The 26,022-nt window shown below is 44.2% G+C and overlaps 1 protein-coding gene across 2 annotated transcripts in view; it reads right to left on the bottom strand.

Moving 5' to 3' along the window:
* LOC145344063 (proline-rich protein 5-like) overlaps nucleotides 1-24,785 on the bottom strand; it is a 114,744-nt gene extending 89,959 nt beyond the window's left edge. Inside the window, exon 1 of one of the 2 annotated variants that reach the window (XM_080190847.1) lies at nucleotides 24,422-24,785. The gene's annotated coding sequence lies outside the window, so the exon portion shown is untranslated. The remainder of the gene's footprint in view (nucleotides 1-24,421) is intronic. The other variant, XM_080190846.1, reaches the window with a different exon arrangement.
* Nucleotides 24,786-26,022: the final 1,237 nt, after the last annotated feature.

The following is a 26,022-nucleotide window of genomic DNA, read 5'->3' as shown; positions in this document are numbered from 1 at the left end:
GTTATCTCCTTGTCTCTGGCAGACCTTTGACTACCCAATCCCTCAGACGTTCCCGCCTCCACCTGATATGCATCATCGGCTGTACGTGCTCACCACTGAGGTGACTGTATCTGCGCTGGTGGACGGAGTGGCTGATGCCTGTGCTGACCGCTGGTGCTCTCCTCAGAGCTTTTCTCAGTGGTATTGACAGAGGTCGCAGCGGGGGAACTGAATCCCGAGGGCCCGGCCTCATCAGGTTCTGCTCCTGCGAAAGAAGTCACAAGGTTCAATGCAAGGTAGGGACAAGTATTTGGGCAGCTTACAACTTCCTTGAGAAAAATCACCTGAATTAAGGTTTTGCGACTCCTCCACTTCTGTGGCTCATGCCGATCGATCGTGGCTTTCTCAGCTGCCTCTCTGACAGCTCAGTGGCTCACTTCTTGAAGGGGCTCAGGAGACGCAGCCCAGGGACTCCCACCACCAGTCTTCTCCCACGCGCTTCAACTATGCGCCATCTTAGCCTGCGTAGACAAAAGGGGGTGATTGAAGGGGGGGTGGGGGTAGTGATAGGTGGCATATTTCAGCTCCATGCCTCAGCAGGTTGGGGTTGTGACATGGGGAGCCAGAGGGTTTTGAGAATGATGCTGGGGCTGGGGGTGGTGCTGGAAGGCTGCAGGGTCTTGGGGTGCAGGGCGAGATGGACACTCGTTGCCCGAATGAGATTGTTCCCCCATTTTCTTGTGACACTGGTTGCCGGTCCTCTGTGCCACTGCTTTCCAAGTTGCATTTCCGTCCTGACTCCTGGTTCGTCTGCCCTCTCGGGAGAGCAAGATGGCCCACCTCTCCTCCAGCAGGCCATCCTAACTCTGCCACTATAAAACCTGGGGCTGTTCTACGTACTGCCATCTTCCTGGCTGCGAGTGCCTCGCTGGTGTTTAAATGCTTAACAGCACACAGCTACAGCTACTCAGGCTGAGTCATGTGCCTGGAGCCTCCACGATCCATGTGATGGCTTTTTCGATGCACAAAGTGTCGAAAGATCACAATGTGGAGGGTGTCTGAGCGACCGGTGCGATTCATTCCATCATTCTCGCAGATTTGATACTTAGGGTGGAATTTTACAAAAACAATTCTAAGTGCTAAATGAGCGAGAAAATGGGAGAGTTTCAAACTCATTTTTTGGGCAAATTTACGGCATCTAATGCAAAAAATGAGCCAGGATGCCATTCCTGCCAGCGAGGAGGAAGGGCGAGAGAGAGTGTGGTGCCTGATCTCACCAGGGAAGCCGGCTACTGAGCTCAAGGGACACACTGTGCAGGTGCCCTGATCTCTCTGTGTGCTAGAAGATCTCCTGTCATCCCATCCCTCACGGACCTCAGGACCCTGCGTATGGACATTGGGAACATGCTCCTGAAGGACACTGCCACACCTCCTTCCCCACCCTGCATCACCTCCCCCAGCAGAGTTCCCTCTTTCTCATCACTGTGGAGAATCCCCTTGTCTCCACCCCCACTGTCAGAGCTCCACCCCACTCCGACTCCACCACCTTGGCACTGTCCCGGCACAGTTATGGTGCCCAGTGGGCAATGCTGGGGTTCCAGCTGGGCACTGCCAGGTTGGCATTGCCCCACGGCCACTGCCCAGCCCTGCCCCCAACCTTCCAACGGTTTTGAAGCCTCTGACCACCCCCCCCAGTGGGGAGGCCAGCACGTCTGGTCCCTGTTGGTGGGAAGCATATGTGATTATCACTGGAGAGAAACGAGGCCAGCAAAACAGTGCCAGTCGATCCGTGGGGAGGAGCACCAAACGGGAACCCGATCTTTCAGCTCCCACCCGACATCAGCACCTCACCTCACCAAAAGTCAGGTGGAACAATGTCATAAGATTGCACCCTATGAAATGTTTTGGGAATGCTCTGCCTGCTGTGTGTAAATCAAACATCTAAAGGACGAATGCAAGCAAATGAATCAGCTGCATCTAATAAAAATAAGGAAAACCTCTGAGGAAGTACCGCTTCCTTACAAGTTTTTGGAAATGTCAACTGTTCATTGTAAACCTTCACCAGAGCCCAACCCCAGCTTCCAATCTCTCCCCCGCCCCTCCCCCCCCATCTCCTGTGCACTTTTTGGAGAAAAACCTGTCTTTTATGTTGGAGGAAGAGTTCCTTTAAGAACTAGATTTCTCTGAAAGATTTCTTGTAAAGTCTCTGGATTCCAGGAACTAATCATGTGGCCAAACTGCCTGAGAGATAATCAATAGAAAAAAAGTCAACAGAAACTTGATTGTTGGAATGAGTCCCTGTGTTTGATTCAGTGTTTGAACAATTTCAGTTTCGTTCAAAACAATTTCCCTACTACACAAGGAATATCTCTTGCTGCGGAATTCAGCTGGAATTCTGGGTACTAGCTAAAAGAGTTAAACCTGAAGGATTCCTCAGATTAAGTTGCATTTCTGTGAATAGTCAAGTGTGGAGATAGCGAGAGTTCTAGATATGAGACTCCAGGGTTAAGAACATTAGAAGTAGGAGAGTTCTGACCAGAGGGGCTACAGTTAAGATGCTGATGACATGTGTTGCATGGAGATTTGAGGGGAGAAACCTGGCTGGAGGTAAGTGGAGGACCCAAGAAATCTCAAGCCCTATAAGAATCTTCGAAACAATACATAGACTAAGTGGCTAATCTTCCAATTTCTGTTATTCATTCATTCTGTTCATCTGTGAGACATGGGTGTTGATGGCTGGCCAGCATTTATTGCCCATCCCTAGTTGCCCTTGAGAAGGTGTAGTCCATGTGAAGTGGGTTGATCCACAATGCCGTAAGGGAGGGAATTCCAGGATTTTGACCCAGCGTCTGCAAAGGAACTGCAATATATTTCCAATTCAAGATGGTGGGAACTTGCAGATGGTGGTGTTCCCATGTATCTGCTGCTCTTGTCCTTTCAGATGGAAGTGGTCGTGGGTTTGGAAGGTGCTGTCTAAGGATCACAATTGAGTTTTGGGGTGTAAGTCAAATGGGTTTGGAAGGAAACTTGAGCTCAGAAATTTGCTTTGAAGTATACGCATCTGTGTTCATTGAACTTTTGGTTTCTTTAACATGATTTATTATTTAAGGGAAAGAGAGTCGATATTAGTATTCAAGTTCTTTGATTTTTGTGTAGTAAGATTCTTTTGGTTTAAACCATGGCTTCATTCTTTTAGTAAATACCTGGGTGTTCCGATTCTAAAATCAAAATAAATACAACGTGTTGCTGGTCTCTACCAGGATCACGGCATCATTTTTCCCAAAGTCACCACTGCTTTAAATTCTTTGTGGCCCATTTAATCCAGGCAGTGTCCAGGGACCATTGCCACGTCTGTCAGATAGCTTCAAGCCAAGAGATGTAGAAAATATAGGACACCGGACGTCCCTTAATCAAACTCCTCCCATGATGAGTAAAAAACCTTTCCATTCTATTAACGTCCAGCAAGTATTCTGCACCAATCATTGTTTATTGTATCAATGCCGCATATTAAGCAATAATCCAGAACACCACCCTCATCATCCAGAATAGCTAACTGATGATTTCATCAGGCTTCTGTAGACACAGTGGGGTCAATAGTGCAATGTGACCCACACTGCTAGTTTCAGACTGCAGACCACAGGAATTTTCAAATCTCTTTTCAGATAGATGAGTAACTCTGATGGAGTTTGACAATACAGTCTGCCAGTGTCTCAAGGATCACTGCATATCTCTTGGTGCTATCTGCATAGTATTACAATTCTCTCTAGAAGCTAAAGGTAACAATGGAGGGAGGGAAGGCCAGTTGGAATTCCTTCTTGACAGTGTGAGGAAGGTGCTAAAGGATTAAGGAAGGGAACTTGTAAACCACAGCAGTATAATACGACTCCATGTTTTCAAAAAATGAAGGTGTGCTTTATTAAGTGAACTCATACTTGCCTATCAGAAGCTTAGCTTAATAAGTCAGGGGTGTTTTGCAACAGAGAGCCTCCATGGGTCTAACAGCTTGGTGATGTTCATCATCAAGGATAACATTCATTTGTTTGAGATACAGAAAATCAACTAGCACAAATAAAACCCTACCTTAGGAGGACTCAGCTCTTTTGTGAGAGGAAGAGGGGCATTGTGGGTCAACCCACAGCATGCGGACTGCAGTGATTCAAGAAGGCAGCTCGCCACCATTTTCTCAAGGGCAACTAAGAATGGACAATAATTGTTGGCTAGCCAGAAACACCCATGTCCCACGAATGAATAAAAAAAATGTAAATAATAAGAGAAGTAAAAATGACCCACCTCTAATCATATTCTATAGGGCTAAGGTTCAGACAGGGACTGGTAAAGATAAAGTTTAAAGTTTATTTATAAGTGTCACCAGTAGGCTAACATTAACACTGCAGTGTGGTTACTGTGAAAATCCCCTAGTCGCCGCACTTTGGCACCTGTTTGTGTTCACTGAGGGAGAATTTAGCATGGTCAATGCACCTAACCAGCAAGTCTTTCAGACTGTGGGAGGAAACCAGAGAACCCAGAGGAAACCCATGCAGACACGAGGAGAGCGTGCAGATTCCGCACTGAAAGTCAACCAAGCCGGGAATCAAACCCGGGCTCCTGGCGCTGCAAGGCATCACTGCTAATCACTGTACCAGATCTGGAGAAAAGTCACAACTTCTCTTGAATGGAGATGGTTTGTGACAAAGGAACAAAAAAAAATAAACTTGCATTGATCTAGCATGCTTCAGAATCTCAGGATGTCACAAGCCAATAAAGTATTTGTGACGTGTGGTCACCGTTGCCATAGAGACAATGCAACAGCCAATTGGCGAGTGAAAAACAGCAATCAAATGATGTCAGTTGCATGATAAATATTTGCAAAGACACCGAGGAGAACCTCCTACTCTTTTTCATAATAATGCAATGCGTTCTTTTGCATCCTTCTGAGGGAGCAGAGAGGCCTTGGTTAACATCTCCTCAAAGTAACAGGATCTCAGACAGTGCAGCACTCCCTCAGCGCTGCACTAAAATTACAGATAACATTTTATGCTGAAGCCTCTAGAGTAGAACTTGAACGCACAACCATCTGACTTCGAAGAATGCTACCAATTAGTCATGGCTGATACAGAAAGAAGTAAAGTACAATAATCATGCTTATTCAAATCGATTATTTGGTTGTAATAAATGTAGTGTGACTGAGCTATCAATATGTGTTTCTAGCAGTTTGAAGGTACTAAAATACAGTATTTATCAAGTCAATGGTTACATCTGTGGGCAGGAAGAAGATTCTGCAGTGAAGTATTTGTTTAGTTTTTACTATAATTGCGATAACAAAGAAGACCAGCTGCTAAGAACAAAGATCATTCAACACCAACCATTTGCCTTTCAATTCATTACAAAAGAAATGATTTTAGGCAGTCCTAGTCTAGTTCTGAGTGGTGCAATGTTGCAGTATAAGTCACTTATCCTTCGATCATTCAGGTTCCCCTGGGATATACAAACAGCAAGGACTGCATTCAGGGCAGTCCTGGTCAAGTTGGGGATCTGGTGCATTGTCAGGATAGTTTGGAGAGAATTTGACTGTGGAAATACCTTCTATTTCCACTGACATCCCTCGCTGCGACGGGCAGGATAAATCACACTACTATTTCCTATCTCAACAAACAATATAACGCTTGATGGAATCCACTATAGACAAATAGGGAGCAGAGTTTCCACAAAGGTATTCCAATTTACTGGTATTTCTTTTAGGGAGGTAGATGTTTGTAAGAACCCCCATGGAAATTCTGGGAGAGACACAAGGCTCACAAGAATCCAGTAAATTACAAAGGTTTCTGCTGGAATCCATTCCCTAAAACAGCTTCAGTGCTTTTACAGTTTGGACTACACTCACTCGTCTCAAATTCATTTAAGGAAAGAAAGTAAGAGAAAATTTTGGGTCACGGATTGAGCTCACATTGAGATATACACAAGAATCTGAACTTGTGACTTGTATGCTGACACATCATAATCTTTGCAGACAGTTCCTCTTTCAGTTCACCCACACAACCCGTCTCTTGGTTTAGTAAAACACTAACGAGCTCTTCTGGCCAACTTCAGCTACCTTTCCAGTTTCTCACAACTGTAGTGGAGGCTATTCTGATTGGGATCAAATTTGTTGCTTATTTCACTCTTTGCCAAAGGATGTGGACTAGACCACAAACAAAATACTGCAGACGTTGGAAATCTGAACTAGAAACAGGTCAGGCGACACTGGTGGAAAAAGTCATTGATTCAGGTGTTTCTCTCTACAAAAGCAGCACCGTGGTTCCGAAACTGTGGCGGCATTTTGTCATGACGGTGAGGAAACCAGAATGATTGGATTGGGCCTTAGTCATTTTTTGGGAGAGTTTTGGGGTTAAACATACCAGTGAGCCCAACTGCAAAGTGATTGTGCACTGTTTTGAAAGGGCACCCCGATCTCACAATACAATGGAAGACCCCCCTCCCATCCCTCATAGGTGTCAGAACACCTCCCCATCCCATCAGCAGCATGTTTCCTCACCCCCTCCCTGGTTATGGCTTTGGAGCATTGGGGCCCTCCCAAGGGTCCCCCTGAATGGCTCTTGACATAGCCCCGCTTCATGCCCCACCCTTTCACGACTCCCCATCATAGCCTCCCATGCACAGTCCCCCATACCCCACTCAATCCCCCACCCCCACCCATAAACGGGTGTGTGCATGTTGAGCAAAGGACACCCCCTGCTGGCTCTGACATCCCTCATCCTGATCTCCGTACTCCCACCTGCCTGCCATGCTAATTGCTTTACGGCATTTATAGCATGAAATGTGAGTTTTTGGCTCAGTTGTCCATTAACCACTTATTAAAAAATGGTGGGGGGGGGCTGCAAACTTTGCTACCCACCCAGATCATGGGCAGGGATGGTGGAAAGGTGGTGGGTTTGCCACCCACATTCACCCCTCCACTGAAAACATGTGGCCAGGAGAGGAACATAAGAGCATAAGAAATAGGAGCAGGAGTAGGCCATCTAGCCCTTCGAGCCTGCCCCGCCATTCAATAAGATCATGGCTGATCTGAAGTGGATCAGTTCCACTTTCCCGCCTGTTCCCCGTAACCCTTAATTCCCTTGTCTGTCAAAAACCTATCTACCCATGACTTAAATATATTCAGCGAGGTAGCCTCCACCACTTCAACGGGCAGAGAATTCCAGAGATTCACCACCCTTTGAGTGAAGAAGTTCCTCCTCAACTCTGTTCTAAACTGCCCCCCCCTCTTATTTTGAGGCTTTGTCCTCTAGTTCTGCTATCCTTTCTAAGCAGAAAGAATCTCTCTACCTCTACCCTATCTAGTCCTTTCATTATCTTGTAAGTCTCTATAAGATCCCCCCTCAGCCTTCTAAGCTCTAACAAGTATAGACCCAGTCTATTCAATCTCTCTTCATAAGCTAACCCCCTCATCTCCAGTATCAGCCTTCTCTGCACTCCCTCTAAGGCCAATATACCCTTTCTCAAATGCGGGGACCAAAACTGCACACAGTACTCCAGCTGCGGCCTCACCAGTGCCCTGTACAGTTGCAGCAAGACCTCCCTGCTTTTATATTCTATCCCCCTCGCTATAAAGGCCAGCATCCCATTCGCCTTCTTGATCACCTGCTGCACCTGCAGACTGGGTTTTTGCGACTCATTCACAAGGACCCCCAGGTCCCTCTGCACTGTAGCATGCTGCAGCTTTTCACCCTTTAAACAATAATCCCTCCTACTATTATTCCTGCCAAAGTGGATAACCTCACATTTGCTAACATTATACTCCATCTGCCAGGTCCTCTCCCACTCACTGAGCCTATCCAGATCTCTCTGCAGACTTTCTGCACCTTCCACACAATTTGCTTTTCCACTCATCTTCGTTTCATCAGCAAATTTTGTTACCCTACACTCAGCCCCCTCCTCCAGATCGTCTATGTAAATGGTAAACAGTTGAGGCCCCAGCACCAATCCCTGCGGCACTCCACCAGTCACCAACTGCCAACCAGAAAAGCACCCATTGATTCCAACTCTCTGCTTCCTGTTAGATAACCAATCCTCAATCCACACTAACACCTTACCCCAACTCCATGCACCCTAACCTTTTGCAGCAGCCTTTTGTGAGGCACCTTATCGAACGCCTTCTGGAAATCTAAAAACACCACATCCACCGGTTCCCCTCTGTCTACCGCAGTAGTCACATCCTCATAGAAATCCAATAAATTCGTTAAACACGACTTCCCCTTCACGAATCCGTGCTGCGTCTGCTTGATCAAACCGTTCTTTTCTAGGTGTCTTGCTATTTCCTCTTTGATGATGGATTCTAGCATTTTTCCAACTACGGATGTTAAGCTAACCGGCCTATAATTCCTTGCCTTTTGTCTGCTACCTTTTTTAAACAGTGGTGTAACATTAGCTGTTTTCCAATCTTCCGGCACTTCCCCAGAGTCCAGTGAATTTTGATAAATAATTACTAAGGCATCCGCTATCACTTCTGCAAATTCCTGTAGTTTACCCCTGATCATGAGGCTTTCGGATAAGGACAGGAAACAACTAATCCAGATAAACTATCTATAGTAACTGTATCAACATCCTGTGGGGGTTATCTTTGACCAGGAACTGAACTGGGCTGGTCAAGATGGAGTACAGGAAAGAGATAGGGAATCTGGAGAAATGGTGCAATGACTATAATCTCTCCATCAATGTCAGTTAAAGGAAGGAGATGGTCATCAGATTCAGTAAACATAGTGGAGGACATGCCCCTGTCTACATCAAGTGTGATGAAGTGGAAATGATGGAAAGCTTCAAGTTTCTAAGTGATCAGATCACCAACAATCTACCCTGGTCCTGCCATGCCGACACTTAAATTAAGAAGTCTATCAATGCCTCTACTTTCTCAGGAGGTCAGCAGCAGTGTGTACCATTTACCACATGCACTGCAAGAACTCACTTACAGAGCATCTTCCAAACCCATGACCACTACCATCTAGACGGACAACAGCAGTACGTAGCCAGGAGAGGGGCAGGCATAAACCTGGGAACTCCACCAGAAAGTTCCTTTCCAAGCCCCTCACCATCCTGACTTGGAAATAAATCACTATTCCTTTACTGTCACTGAGTCAAAATCCTGGTACTCCCTCACAGCACTGTAGGTGTACCTGCACCTCAGGGACTGCTGTGGTTCAAGGAGGCAGCTCACCAGCATCTTTTGAAGGGCAATTCGGGATGGCCCAGCCAGTGAATCCACATCCCTTTTTTCAAAAAGTTTCTGATTGCTCCTGGGCATCCCTATTTGAGCCACTTCCCTGCAAAAAGCACTTTAAAAGTCACCTCAAGGGACAGTTAAAGACAGAAGCTAAACATTGCAATTACACTTCAGACTGCCAATGACCATGTAGAATAGAATGATTTTAAACAATCCACTTTTGCAAAGAGAGGGAATATTACACAAGAATCTATACTTCTGTGAAAAGCTGTGAATTATGATGGTTCTGAATAATAATATTTGAATAAGAAAGGTTAAGTTCAATTGCAGTTAAAGATATATTCAAAAATCAGACAAAAACGTAACTGGATGTTTTATATAAGTTTAATGTTTATTTTTTAGTGTCATAACTAGGCCTACATTAACACTGCAATGAAATTTCTGTGAAAATCCCCTAGTCACCACATTTCGGCACCAATTCAGGTACTCTGAGGGAGAATTTAGCACAGCCAATGCATCTGACCAGCACATCTTTCAGACTGTGGGAGGAAACCCACGCAGGGAGAAGGTGCAGGCTCCACACAGTCAGTGACCCGAACTGGGAATCGAACCCAGCCCCTGGTACTGTGTCACCGTGCCGCCAGGTAACTATTGTTCTTCAATCAGCCACAAACTTCTCCCAATACCTGACCCACACATCAGTTCAATATTTTAAAATCTGTTAATTCAACAGAAATCGAAATAATTTGTAAACACAGCTACTTTGGTTATGACACACTGAGAGCTAGAGCCTGAAAATAGGTGTAGGGGTTCCATCACATGATTAACTCATGACTGGAACATGGAAATATAACAGATTTCTTCGTGTAGCTAGTACAAAGAACAAAGAACAGCACAGCACAGGAAACAGGCCCTTCGGCCCTACAAGCCCACGCTGCCCATTTTAACACACTCAGTGAGTGCCTTATTCGAGTCCTATGTCGCTCGTCGACGTTTTTGTCTACCTCTAGTGGAACTCCACAATAAAGGGGGTGGAAATTTAGGGAATTGTATGTACGCCAGATTAAGGGAGATCCAATTAAGGGACAATTTATTGACGCCAATCAGCCTAAAATGCACGTTTTTGGGATGTGGGAGGAAACCGGAGTACCCGGAGAAAACCCACGCAAGCATGGGGAGAATGTGCAAACTCCCACAGACATTGATCCAAGCCAGAGATCCGACGCGGGTCCCTGTAACTGTACAGCAGACAGTGATAGTCACTGAGCTGATGTGTTGCCCATCAATTGGTCCAGTTTAAGCGTATACTAATGGACGTGAAGCACTAGGCAACTCTTGAAGCAACATCCAAGAGCAACCCTCGCACAACCCACCGCATGTATGCACCTTGTTGGCCAACAAGGCGGACCGAATCGCCTGTGGATGTAAAAGGAGACATCAATAAACATAAATAGACATACAACAGGCTATACACACAGTAATGGAAGATCCCCAATGGCTCCAACGTAAGTGACATGGTGAGCCTTGAAATTTGTTGGACGACTAATAGGAATCTATTAATTCCCAGGAACGTCATGAGGCTCTTGATCTTCAACTAGAACATTCGTTTGTATCCCTCCATTTTCAGTCTGCTCATGTGACTATCCAGACAAGTCTTAAACAACCCTAGCGTGTCTGCCTCCACCATCCTTCTTGGCAGCGCATTCCAGGCCTCCACCAACCTCTGTGTAAAAAATGTCCCTCTGATATCTGAGTTATACCTCACCCCTCTCACCTTGGGCCTGTGATCCCTCGTGATCGTCACCTCCGACCTGGGAAAAAGCTTCCCACTGTTCACCCTATCTATACCCTTCATAATTTTATACACCTCTATTAGGTCTTCCCTCATTCTCCGTCTTTCCACGGAGAACAACCCCAGTTTGGCCAATCTCTCCTCATAGCTAAGACCCTCCATACCAGGCAACATCCTGGTAAACCTCCTCTGCACTGTCTCTAAAGCCTCCACGTCCTTCTGGTAGTGCGGTGACCAGAACTGGACACAGTACTCCAAACGTGGCCTAACCAACGTTCTATACAGCTGCAACATCAGACTCCAGCTTTTATACTCTATACCCCTTCCTACAAAGGCAAGCATACCATATGCCTTCTTCACCACCTTCTCCACCTGTGCTGCCATCTTCAAGGATTTGTGGACTTGCACACCTAGGTCCCTCTGTGTGTCTATACTCTTGATGGTCCTACCATTTATTGTATAGCTTCCCCCTACATTAGTTCTTCCAAAATGCATCACCTCGCATTTATCTGACTGGATGCATGCGGTGGCAACATGTCAATATTTCCAATACTAGTGAAAGTTGTGCTATACTTCCTAAAAGGGAGATATATTCCAGCTGGATGAAGTGTTGGGAGTCATGCCAGAGGTGAAGCTGTCCCCTGCCTGAACCAACAAGGTTTTGCACTACGTGCAGCAGAAAGTGGCTCCAAGTTTTCAGACACTTGGAGGTCTTGGCGGAGGAGGTGGAAAGGAGGAGAGATGCCCTGTACCTGCAAGGAAACAGGAGGCCCTTCAGACACAGGGTCAAAATGCAATGGGAGCAGATAGCTGTGCAGTCAATTGCAGTACCGCAAGTAGTTCAACGATCTCATATGAGTGGTTAAGGTCAGTGAACATAACCCGAGCTGTGATATTGTACCATCTGAACCTCTAGCCTCAGATACAACCTAATCCACCACACGCTTTCCACTCACCTACGAACATTCACATGCTCCAGCGCACCCTCACACACTCAGCACCTCTGCAAGCTTCTCACCCACAACCCACAGTTTGCAGCCACTGTTAGCTATTCAACCATGATATCTGCATCACTCAAACAAATTGCACGATACTCACTAACACACTTTCTTTCCTCTTTCTTACAGGAGAAGGTGGTGTACAATTAGAAGCAGCAGAAAGTAACTGGAGAAGGTCTGATGTGCCTCCAAATCCCAATCTCCATGAAGAGACCAGCTGGCTGTTACTGGAGCACAGTCAGCGTTGATGGTAAGGGCATCCTCCTAATGTTTAATCCTGCAGATGGTGGAATATGAACTTCTTTCCCCCCCTCCCCCCTCACCATAGCTTTACCGTTTCCCCTTTTTACTTTCAGATATTCAAGGAGCTATAACCTGGTCAGGCAGTGGCGGAACAGCAAGGAGACAGTGATGATGAAGATATAGCACTGTCACTTGACTTCACACTCACAGTTACCAGCTCAGACATTGCATTTAGGCTAGAATAGCAGTGGGATCATCACATGCTGAGACATTAGATAAGGGTGCAGTGCAGCCAAGATAGGGGCAGCAAGAGCCCAGCTGTCAGACTGTCAATGCCTGTGATGTGGTCTGGTGTTGAGTGTCCCTAGTAAAACTGTGGACTGATGAGCAGGGTATTGCTAAGTAAGTGCCACTCGATAGCACTCTCAATGAAATCTTTCACTACTGCTCCTTATTTGAAAGAATGATGAGACAGTCATTGGCCAGACTAGATTTGTTCTACTTTTGTGGAGAGAGCATACCAGAACAATTTTCTATGATGTTGTGCAGAAGACAGTGGTGTAGCTATACAGGAGCAGCTGGCTAGAGCACAGGTCTCCAGTTCCACAGCTGGATTTTGACCGAGCCCATAGTATTTGTTGGATTTAGTTCATTTAGCCATTTCTTGTTATCACATGAAATCGATTGAATTGGCTGAAGACTGGCTTCTGTGATGGCGCCTGGAAGAAGCTGAGTTGGGTATTGCTTTTGATTTGTTGTTTGTACTTGCATGCTAGACTGTGCATCATTGGTGCTGAGAACATTCGTACAGCCTGCTCTTCCTGTTAGTTGTTTAATTATCCAGCAGTATTCACAGCTGGATGTGGCAAAATTGTAGGGCCCTGATCAGCTCTGTCTATAGTGTGCTGCTTCTGCTGCTTGGCATGCATGTCATCCTGAGTTGTAGCTTCCCCAAGTTGGCGTCTTATTTGATTTGATTTATTACTGTCACATGTATTGGAATATAATGTAAAGTATTGTTTCTTGCATGCCGTAAAGGCAAAACATGCCGTTCGTAGAGTATAAAGGAAAAAGGAAAGGATAGGATACAGAATGTAGTGTTACAATTACAGGTAGAGCAAAGAGAAAGGTCAGCTTAATATATGATCGGACCATTCAAAAGCATATTTTTATGTACACTTGCTACTGCTGCTGGCATACTGTCCCACACACCTCAGTGAACCAGGAATGGTCCTCTGATTTGTGCTTATGATAAAATGGGGGAAATGCCAGGCTACAAGGTTAGAAATGGTGTCTGAATACAATTCTGCTGCCACTGATGGTCCACACTGCCTCATGGGTGGCCGGTTTAGAGCCGCTCAATCAGTTCTGAATCTATTCTATTCAGCAAAGTGTCACAACTGAATGGAACCAGTCCCCCTCTTTTCCCTCCCTTCCTCCTCCTGTCCTCACTTACTTGCTGGGAAACTACTGACAGAGGGAGTCACTCATGGTGGGGAGGTTGAGCAGCATACAGCAGACTGTCATGATTCTTCACATCTACTCTTGTCTGTGAAGTTTTGCACGGACCCTCCAGAATGGTCCAGGCAGCAGAAACAGTGTTTCAAGATATCAATGGTTTAGTGTGGCACCATGGCTTTCAATGCATTCATTCTGCATACAATGGACCCGAGTCATCACCCATGTGGTCTGCAGATGGCCCTTGTTGTCCAGTAGCCATCCTTTGGATTGCTGTGTTGGCTTGAATGAAGTTGGCATAAGAGGCAGCCGCAGAACTGAGGTATTATAACTACTCCTAGGATATTGTCCTGGATAATGTGCTGCCTGGGGAGATATACCAGCTGGGCACTGAGAGAACTGAATGCCTGCATGATACTCATTAACACACTTTCTTCCCTCTTTCTTGCAGGAGAAGATGGTGTACAAGTAGAAGCAGCAGAAGTAACCAAAGGAGGTCTGATGTGCCTTCAAATCCCAACCTCCATGAAGAGACCAGCTGGCTGTTACTGGAGCAAGGTCAGTGTTGATGATAAGGGCATCCTCCTCATGTCTAATCCTGCAGATGGTGGAATATGAACTTCTCTCCCTCCTCTCACCCTCCCATCCCACAAAGCCATGTGCATGTTGTCAATGATGCCGTGCTCCATGGGAAAACCTACCACTCCAGTAAGGATGCATTCTCACTCCAGCTGCTGCTCTCTGGCAACAGGTATGAAATGGTCAGCTCTCTGCAACAGAGACCCCTTCACACAACAATGGATGGCAAACAGTCAAATGTTGCAAATATCACCAGCTCCAGCCTAGAAGGTGCCAGACACACAAATATTTATGGCCACATCCACCTTCACACCATTGGCGATGCGGTCCTTATCCTGCTCTGTGGTTGCAGCAGGTGGCAGTTTTTACTGAGCACCTCTTTACTGAAGATGTCTCACACACTGTCCCTTGTTGAGGTTTAGGCAGCAGAATTGCTTCCTGAAGATGCTGGATGAATACGGCCTCCTGCTGAGTGCCCTCCACTAATTCCTCCTTCCTCTTCTATCAGCTTGCCCTCCACTTATTCTGTCCATCCTGCAGTGTTCCAGGGGAGTGTCAAATAATGCAGAACGTCTGGGGGTAATTGGTATGTGTACAATGCTTGAAGTCAGCAGAAACTCCTTCAGCACATGCTACACAGTTACAACGTGATACAACTATAGAAAGCAGCAAACATTATAGAATCACAGCAACTATCAGAAGAAATCACCCAGCAACTGCCCTATAAACTGTTGGTTATTCATTTAACTAGATGTCTTGCTATTAATCTCAGAGATTTGAACACGGGTTAAATGCAGACTTTATTGGGAGTACTTAACTCCGAAATGCACCATTGGCAGTGCTGCATACTGATTGACACTGTTGACACTATGATCTGCCTGCTCTGCATACATCTGGCAGATGCGAGCTGTACAGGTACTAACACCCTTGTCAAGATGGAATCCAGCGGGGTGCGTGACAGTGTGCAGCTACATACTGGACACCATTTTGGTTCCCAAATGGCACACATAGCATCTAAATGATGAACATTAATGAGCCCAATTTTGTTCCCACTGAATGTTCCTATCCTCAAGAGCTTTTGACATTATATTAATGTGGGTGAAAAGAGTAAACTGGGCTATTTCTAATATTTGAACAGGAACATTACTTGACGTTTAATTTCTGTGGACTTGCTGCATTAAAATACATAGTAGATTAGGAGTATTATTTGCGAAGTTTGCTCTTCATGTATTTTTCTTAAAAATGGACAGCATGCCCTCAATTCAACCATTCCCCATGGTCATCCCACAAGTTATTGCAACAGCCTGGATAAGCTGATGTTAAATATCATGGAAGACACGGCAATGAAGAGGGACGGGTTTCAGTTGGAGAGAGAATACGGAGTATGAAATAGTTGAGCAGTTTGAAAGTCCTGCAGTCTCACAACCATACAAATAACCACTTCCCTTTTTATATAAAAAGCACTCGACCTAGTTTAGATTGCAAGTGTTCCAGATGAAACTTAATACATCATAAATGTGGACTTGCAATATAATTTCAAGTGTCTGAGAACAAAGACGTCTGTAAGTCAATTAAAGTCCTGATGCACACAGCAGTTATCGTCACCACACTCCTGCACTGCAGTGAGGCCTAAATAGTATATCAGCGATACATTACAGTGTTAGAGAAACAACAACGCTTCTGGATTCAGTGGGAGAACCAGTAAACAAATATTGTTTTCTTTTATTTCTTCTTCCCTAGTGGGCAAAGCCAGAATTTGATTGCCCATCCATAGCTGCCCTTGAACTGAATGGCTTGTTAAACCACTTTGAGGGCAGCTGAGAGTCAGACACATTGCTGTGGATCTGGAGCCACATGTAGGCCAGCTCAGGTAAAGGCGGCAGATTTCTTTCCCTAAAGGACATTAGTGAACCAGATGGGGTTTTTAATGACAATTGATGATAGTCACCAATTCTGAGACTAGCTTTTCAATTCCAGATTCAATTCCAGAGGACAGCAAAGTGGCTAGCACTGCTGCCTCACAGCACCAGGACATGGGTTCGATTCTGGCCTTGGATGACTGTCTATGTGGAGTTTGTACATTCTCCCCATGTTTGTGTGGGTCTCCTTTGGGTGCTCTGGGTTCCTCCCACAGTCCAAAGATGTGTGGGTTAGGTGGATTAGCCATGTTATATGTATTGGGGATTGGGGGCGGGGGAGTGGCGGCGTAAGATGCTCCTTCGGAGAGTTGGTACAGACCTGATGGGCCAAATGGCCTCCTTTTGCACTGTAGGGATTCTATGATTTTACTAGAAACATAGAAGAGCAGGAGGAAGCTATTTGGCATAAGAGGCAGCCGCAGAACTGAATAGGATCGAGAATCTGGTGAACTAGTGCGGCAATAGTAATCTCTCCTTCAATGCCAACAAAATGAAGTGGAATGTCATCGATTTCAGGAAGCATAGTGAAGAACATGCCCCCGTCTACATCAATGGGGATGAAATAAAAAGGTCAAGAGCTTCAAGTTTTTAGGTGTCCAGATTACCAACAACCTGTCCTCGTCTCTCTCTCTCTCTCCCCCTCCCCCCCATATAGTTAAGAAAGCTCACCAATGCCTCTACTCTCTCAGAAGGCTAAATAAATTTGGCATTTCAGCTACAACTCTCACCAACATTTACAGATGCACCATAGAAAGCATTCTTTCTGGTTGTATCCAGTTTGGTATGGCTCCTGCTCTGCCCAAACCGCAAGGAATTACAAAAGGTTATGAATGTAGCCCAATCCATCACGCAAACCAGCCTCCCATCCATTGACTCTGTCTACACTTCCCAATGCCTCGGCAAAGCAGCCAGCATAATTAAGGACTCCATGCACCCTGGACATTCTCTTTTCCATTGTCTTCCGTTGGGAAAAAAATACAAAAGTCTGAGATCATGTACCAACCGACTCAAGAACAGCTTCTTCTCTGCTGCTGTCAGACTTTTGAGTGGACTTTCCTTGCATTAAGTTGATCTTTCTCTACACCCCAGCTATGACAAATACTACATTCTGCACTGTCTCCTTTTCTTCTCTATGAACGGTATGCTTTGTCTGTATAGCGCGCAAGAAACAATACTTTTCACTGTATGTAAATAAAAGCGACAATAATAAATCAATTCAAAAATTTAAAAAGTCTTGTCAAGTGGAGGAGTAGGCTGGAAAGGCCATATGGTCTGTTCTTCTACGGTAAATTTGTGTCTATAATTGTTTTCTGCAAGAGTAACTGAGCCAGTCTCACTCCCCTGTCATTTCCCCATTGTCCTGCAACTTTTTCTCCTGCAGATAAATATTTAATACCAACCTGTCCTGGATTACTCTTCCCACTTGTGAGGTTAAACTGACCAGCTTCTAGTTGCGGAATCTTTACATCCCTCTTTTAACATGTGTAATTCTCCAGTTCTCTGGCACTAGCCCTGAATTTAAGAAGATTCAGAAGTTTATAGCCAGTGCCTCTGCAATTTCCACTCTCACCTCTCTCAAAGAATCCCACTGACACTGAAGAACTAACAAATAGATTTCACCAGAATATTGTTGTACTGCAGAACAAATAGAGTTCTCACTTTGATTTTTATATGCCTGTTTTCTCCAATCCTTTCCTAAACATGATGGATGGGAGCCTAAGAGAAAATGATTTCTTGCAATTGGTTATAATAATCAGTTAAACGCATAATCAAGAAACCAAGCCACAAAAATTGCTCTGGCCATGCCAAAGATATAACAGGAACAACATGTGCTGCACACAGATGGGTTACACTTGACAGCTCTATTGCAAGCATCGGCTTCTAAAACATGGATCATAACAACTTTCTTCATGGTCCAGTATGAATTGGTTACAATAATTGTGGTTCTCCCAATGCATAATCCCAATATGGAGTTAGTTGTACAAACAAGGAAGGTTTTCGCAGTGTGTGTTTTTTTTTTGCAGCTGGATGGGGCAGTAGTTGGCTTCCTGATCCTATACGTGGATATGAAAGGCAAAATTGAGTGTGATTGAGAGTCCCTCCATGATTGTAAAAAAATGCTGTCAATGCACAACTTGCACTCACATATCAAGATTGGTTATACAGAAGAGTCACCTCAGAGTGAAGGGAAGCTCCTTTAAAACTGAGATATGGAAGAATTTCTTCAGCCAGAGGGTGATGAATTTGCCACAGAGGGCTGTGGAGGCCAGGTCATTGAGTGTCTTTGAGACAGAAATAGACAGGTTCTTGATCAATTAAGGGATCAAAGGGTAAGGGGAGAAGGCAGGAGAATGAGGATGAGAATCATATCAGCCACATTGAATGGCAGAGCTGACTTGATGGGCCGAATGGCCTAATTCTGCTCCTACATCTTGTGATCTCATGGTCTTATGACTGTCAGCAGCTATGGGACCTGTGACAAGGAACATATATCTTGGCCAGGGAGAGCAGAAGGTTGGAGGGAAATGATAAAAGTAACACTTGATCATTTGTTTGCAACTTTTAACATCTGGAGTGCTGTAACCAGATGTGTCATTTTAGCAGTTCTCTACTCAGCCAGTGAGTCGGCAGTGCAGTGAAAGAGACTTTAAACGATCATCTTACTCACGTCAATGACATGACCAACTTGATCTGATGCCCTTACTGAATAAAAAACTGGTTTTGGAGACAGCTCAGTCATTCAACAACTCAAGTTCTCTTCCTGCACCTAGTAGTGCATTAAGGCAGATTTTCATCTGTTTCCAGAGGTAGTAATTCCCAGAGCAGGTCACTAGTCTGTCACCAGGGGCTTATAGCTTGAAGGGGTGCCACTCCACATCAAGCCTGGCTGACCAGGAGTCTCTCCTGCTCTTACCATCAGTCATTGGTATGTTTGGAAGGGTTTGTAGGTTGACATTAAACCTGTTAATTGCATTATGAACACACCTTCCATTAAGTCCTGGGGAGGGACTCGAACCCGGAGCTTCTGGCTTACTGGCATGCACGCTACCCACTGGCTCAAAAGACCCAAGTCAGCTATCTTCTGAGAATTAATCTTGATATCAGAACCAATCTTGGACCCCAGAAGCACCTGAAACTATAATATAATCATTTAATCTTTCTGTGAGCAAATCAAATTTACAAAGGCATCAATGTAAAATTATTTGGAAATTGTGTGTGTTGCTGATGAGAAGTTTTTGAATATACTTTTTTAAGAGCAAAAATATATATCAAATGTGCAATTGTATGCAAGGTGGTTGTTTTAAGGTCACAAGATCTAACAACGTGTAAATAGGTGCATCTTCAGGTCAATTAGAGGATTTATTTCTTAGTTACTTTCTGAAACAATTAAAAAGAGGGATCATTTCTCTGTGTGGTAGTTATGATTTTCTTTCATGAAAGAAAAAATCTGCATCTGAAAGCCCTGTGTATATACCAGCAATTCTGCATTGATGTTTAAGATGTGCTGCTTTATCAGACCAGTGTTAAATCATGTTCAGTCTCATTCACAACTCCTCTCATCATCTGAACAGCCTTGCTTGGATGAACAAATGATAGCTGACATTTATGCCAATACATGCCAGTTAATGGCCATCGTGAACAAGAGAAAGGCCAACCATGTCCTTGTGACCTTCATTGATACGACCATGGTTGTGTTTCCCCACCATCAGCATTGTTGGAGCATTAGCCAGGAGCTGATTAATACCAAGAGTACAAGAGCAGGGGGCAGGATGTTTACCTCCCGATCTCTTGAAGGCTCTTGATCATTCATGAAAAGCAATGGAATATTCATCACTTCCTTGGATGGACGCAGTGCATCAACATTCAAGAAGCTGAACACCATCTTGGTCAAAGCAGTGTAATAGTACATCACCCGACCAATGGAATCAATGTTGACCCACCCTTCAACCTACTCAGTAGAATCCTCGCTGTGATATTTAGAGTGTGTTACAAAGTTACAGTGCATGAGCTGAAATCTCCAAAACTTGGCCAACTCAGAGAGCCAGACGTTCCTGGTTTAAGAATTAATTACAAAACAAACAAACGATCAATCTTGTCTGGAGTAATTTTTGTCAAAATGCTAAAGTATTGTGATATAAATCACAATTTCAAATTCTAAAAATGTATTACTTTATGTGGAGCTGTAAACCATTAATTTGCCTTGAAGCCTGAAGGTCAACGGCACAAAAAGAAACATTGTTTCAGAAAATTCTATGAATTCACAGATGACTATCAGTAGAGTTTTTGGAAGGAGTTCTCCCCTGAGGTGCCTTTCACAGCATCATCTTCAGGAATGATCAACTACAGTACTGTAGAACTTTACCCTAACATTCTTGGTGCAGAGTGGAGGGGGGTGGGGGGGGGAGTGGGTGGAGGGGGACACATGCAAAATGATTTCAGCCCATGTAACACGGCCTTCACACCATGTGCGAAAACAAATAGTTTATAGATCCCTTATTAACAGAGAAACCACATTAAACACCATTGCTGCAACACATCATAACAATATGGAATACCTGGACGTTGTATAAGCCTAATTATGCCTTCTGCATTTAAAACTATATTAAACCCACTTTTCTTTTAGATACTGAATGCTATTCTACTCTTTCACATAAGCTTTATACATAAAGATTGTACACAACTTCTCTAATTTCCAAGATTTTGCACTTTATAGAAGCTTGCATTTGCTAAATGAAACAAAATCTGTTTTATATATAAACAGTTGAGGAAAGCATCAATGGCAGATGGGAGAAAGAGAAAGAAAGAGCGACAGAGTCAGAGACAGGCAGAGCACAGGACAGGCAGATGGTGACAGGCAGATAGAGAAAGAAGATTGATTGTACCATACGTGGGAGTCAAATGAAAACAGCCTTTCAGCTACTTTTTAATGAGGTGTTGAAGATTGTTTTTTGGTGAACTCTGTTACTATACAATGCTGATATAAGGGTGACTCACTTATATTTTGACAATACCCTCACAGCAATCCCTTCCATTTAAAAGGCAGTGTGGTGTCAACACACGGCTGGAATAGATAAGTGAACATTCAATTTCTCCAAACCCAAAAGACCCCAGCCATAGATTTGCAAGCGCTTATTTGTGTTTATTGGTTTAGGAAATAATTTAAGTATTACTGAATTGTTTTTGCCTCTATTTTTCCAGATCATGCATCTTCGTCAGTTGGGGAGCTATTCATTTTCTCCCCAGTCCTTAACTGGATACAAGAAAATGTAGTAGCTGCACCTCTGCAAGACAGTATGATTAAGATAAAGACAGGTAGGCAAGAGGGTGATAGTGGCAGCCTTAGGCTTACAGTACAGAGACTTTGTTCTACAGTACTTCACATTTCAGGCAGGACAGCCTTGAATATATCCTCACATTTCTCTTTTACAAATATATTATCTTCAGTAAGTTTACCATAAGAAGTACTTTTGCAGTAAAATGATGGAATCAGAAATGTAATTGGATTTCAAATCTGGATCTCCAGCACCCAGATTGATAGATTGTGCCATGAACAATACACAGGGATTGCTCACATGTGCTTATGGGTAGCTATTCTGCTGGGTCTGAGTACCTGAATTTACGTATGATAAACACATATGTAAAATTAATGCTTTTACCTTTCTGATATTTCACTAATTTGCTCCATTTGGAGTGGGGGAATTGTTTTAAACAGATTAGTTCATGATGGCAATGTTTTGTTGCCATGCATAAAACATATTAAGGTCTTCTGTATAACTTTCAGAAGGGCACTTCAGTACAAATTTGTAAACATGTTGTACTAGTTTGGCATCAGTATTATGAGGGTTATATGGGTGCTTCGAACAGAGGCTTTGAATGGAATGTAAGTTTAAGAGAGTTAAGCATTGGCTTGAGTGGGATTTAATGTAAAAAAAAAGACTACTTTGAAATGTAAAATGAGTTACTGCAACTGTTATTATTTCAGAGAGTAAGAGTCTTCACTAACAGCAAGAGATACAATAAAGAGAAGCAACCTTCTGTGGGTGGCATGGTTGCACAGTGGTTCGCACTGCTGCCTCATAGCTCCAAAAACCTGGGTTCAATTCCTGGCTTGGGGTCACTGTCAATGTGGATTTTGCATGTTCTCCCCGTGTCTACGTGAGTGTGCTCCAGTTTCCTCCCAAAGATGTGTGGGTTAGGAGCTCCTTAGTGTCCCAGGATGTGTAGGTTGGAGGGATTAGTGGGTTAAAAATGTGAGATTATGGGGATTGGGCCTGGGTGGAATTGTTGTTGGTACAGACTCGATGGGCCAAACAGCCTCCTTCTGCACTGTAGGGTTTCTATAAAAGACCTTTAAATATACCATTGATGGTATTCATTAAGGGGGGATTGTCTGGCAAGACAGAGATGAACTTTGTGTCTTCAAAAGTCCAAACTATGGTTCAGAATTTAGAATGGTGATGGGGAAAGCTGTACTCTGCACACACTCAGACCCTCTTAAATAGCTTACTCGAGTGTATAGTGGTGCTGAAAAGTAATTTCTGAAAACTTGCTGGCACAGTTATTCAGCCTTGAGTCTCAAATTAACCATCCGTTTTAGCTGTAACTAATGATATGATTTATAAAGCTGTAACAGAAAGAAAGAACTTGTCCTTACTGCATTTGCTGGACCATAAAACACATTTTATTCGGGAAAAAGGGTCACCTTAGAATTTATAGTGTGGAGATAACATCCAAATATTTACCAAGTATTTCCTTTAAAAATTTTGATGTGAGTTAGGTTCAGCTAATGTGGTACGTATGTAACCCCAATCACAATGTCACAGCATCTCAAAGTGCTTTAATACCAACAAAAATGCTTCTGAAATGTAGCCACTACTGTGATGTACAAAATGTGCCAGCCAATCTGCACACAGCAAGATTCCACGAACAACAATGAGATCGATATTGACCATAAATGATGGTGGCTGAGGGATAACTATTGGCCAGCTCACTGAGAAGACCCTGTTCTTCTACAAATCAGTGCTGGGGGTCTTTTACATTCAGCTTCGTGGGCAAACTGGACCTCAGTTTAACGTCTCATCCAAAGACAACACCACTGGAAGTTCAGCACCCACACAGTACTGCAGCTGACAGCCAGCACGGCCAACTAAAGACCAGTGTTATGGAGTTAGTTGTAAAGACCAGTGTTATGGAGTTAGTTGTAAAGAGCCCAATGAACAAAATACAATCTGCTCTTTGAATTCACTCTGCCTTCATTATGCATCAGTTGGCTTGAAGTTTGTGCTTATGAAAGTAAATAGTCGGTGCCAGGGAAATGAACACTTTTGGTGATCAAATGGCAGTGCCGAAAGCTAGGTATACCACAGTTTGATGTAAAACCCTCTCCCTCAACAATGTATAACCCAAAACCTCTGAACACTGCCCCCTGCTGCATTAGTGTACTACCGTCACACAGCAAACCCTCCTCTGTGGACTCCCAGTTAGTGTCAATTTAATGGGCAATGCATTCACACAGAACTGGCATCTGAATTGGCCAAATCTCATTCCCAGTTTACCTACAGTCGACAGAAAAAAAAAGACCTTTCTTCAGCCGCCTGTAAAGAGTCAAACACAAGTTCTGGGAAACGAAAGGACAGTATGCTAACTTGCTGTGCCACCCTGTGTATCTCCTGGAGGCACACTGCTGGCTTGCCAGAAACACTATCCTTGCTGCAACACACAGTCTGGTCCCATCAGATACTGTGGGGGGAACATTCATGCTGAACAATCACCATGTGTACCGATGGACATGGGCTTTACCGTTCAATTCAGCCGCAGTCATAGGATGGAATCAACACTGATCTTTCAAATAAAATTTTCCCCAAATGATATGAGAACCGACTCATTCCACAGTTCTCATTCGAGTTGGGAACTGCACACAAGTTGCATTTCAATGCACCTGAACTACAAAACGCTGGTGCCAAAAGTCATCCAAGTTTGCCTCAAAAACTGAATCCCAGCATTGCTGCTTTAAATCCAGCGAAGATCTCGTTTGCTTGGGAAGAGCAGGAGAAGCTCTTGTGGCAGCATCTAATTTCCCAAGACAATTCCTAGCCCATTTTAGCACTTCCCGGAGTCAGACACCCTGGCTATCCGTCCCCCCCTCTCGGGATTTGTCCTCTCATCATCATGTTAAAAGGCAGCAATTAAAAAGAAAGCACCGCTCTGTCCGCTGATAAAGATATAGATTCCTTTTCACCTACCGTAACTTGCAGCCGCTGCAGACAGCGACAGTGTGAGATGCCAGCAGCAATGGTCAGCGGCAGCTTCTGCAGCTCCCAACTGCAAATCTTTTATTCATCAAACGATGCGATTCACCAACTCGCCAGTTTCACCGTACCCAGAGAACAAACCCATCCAGCTCTGGCTGCACACAGGGTTCCCCTCTGCCACTGAACGTACGCGCTCGCCTCACAACAGTTTTGCCCGTTGTCTTGTGTCTTAATAATAATCTTTACTTCCCCCTTCTCCTTGCTGGTCCGTGCGGCATGTGTGAGATGTTTGGAAGTGGAGGGAGGGGGGTTTAAATGCACAACGTGCTTACTGCAAACTGAACTGCTGGAGTAAAGCCAGGAGAGGGGACTTCAAGGCAACATCCGCCCCCAAACCACAGCAGCACAAACACAAATGGTACGTCAGAAGCAAAGGCCAAGATATGAATAAGTGATTAGCTTTCCGCTGGCTTCTTTTCCCTTGTCTCTTAATGAGATAGCAGGCTGTGCCACAACAACACCTTCATTGTATTTGTCTAGGGATCCTGTAAATAAATAAAGGGCAATTTGTAAATGTACTGGCTTGATAAACACAGCTTTTTAAAAGAGTAATCTTATTGTGTTTGTAAAGGAAGGTTAGTCCTGTGTCATTTACCACTTCAGCGACAACAACAACTTGCATTTATGTAGCACTGCAGTCATAGAATCATAGAATCCCTACAGTATAGAAGGAGGCTAACGTCCCAAAACTCTTCACACACATTGACAAGAGGCAAAATCGTGGCAAGTTTTTAGGAGTGTGTAACAGGAAGGAGAGAGAATTTAGGACCTAGATTGCTGAAGACATGGCTGCCAATGATGGGGGGATGTACAAGAGGCCACAGTTAGAGTAAGGCAGAGATTGCAAAGGGTTTTGCAGCTGGAAGAGGCTGCAGAGATAAGGAGGGATGAAGTCTTGTAAGGATCTGAACAGGAAGGTAAGAATTTTCAAATGAGGAATTGGTGGACCATTGTGTTTTGAAGAGTTTTAACTTGGTCTATGAGTGATTTGAGATTGCTGGTGTATAAAAATTATTTATTTACATGGTTCCTGAGACACAGACTGGTCTGCATCTTCCTCTGTTGGAGCCATTTGGTCATGCAACCCTGATTGTCATTAACATAACCATTAACCCATTACTCAACACAATGCAGGCCAGTGAGAATAGGGTAATGAGTGAATGGGACTTAGTGTAAGTTAGGAAATGGTAGCAGAGTTTTGAATGAACTCAAATTTCTGGAAAACCTTGGAATAGTCAAGTCTTGAGGTAATGAAAACATAGCTGTGGGTTTCAGCAGCAAATGAGCTGACTGGAGGCAGCAATGTCATGGAAAGGTCAGGAGAGTTGGTGATGGATGGAGCTGAGTAGAGTTGGTGTATATTTGGAATTGGCATCAACACAGAGCGATAGCATGTAGGAGAGAAATAGGACGCATCCAGGAATGGATCCTCAGGGAAATCTAAAGATAATGGTGGAGGGCTGGGAAGAGAAGTATTGCAGGGGATTCTTTGGCAATGATTGAATAGTTAAGTGTGGAAGTGTCCCAG

Source organism: Carcharhinus amblyrhynchos, chromosome 6 (assembly GCF_965287045.1).
Source record: "Carcharhinus amblyrhynchos chromosome 6, sCarAmb.v2.hapA, whole genome shotgun sequence".
In the NCBI taxonomy this organism is placed as follows: Eukaryota; Metazoa; Chordata; class Chondrichthyes; order Carcharhiniformes; family Carcharhinidae; genus Carcharhinus; species Carcharhinus amblyrhynchos.
The sequence above is the reverse complement of the archived record's forward strand: the minus strand, read 5'-3'. Positions and strand labels throughout refer to the sequence as shown.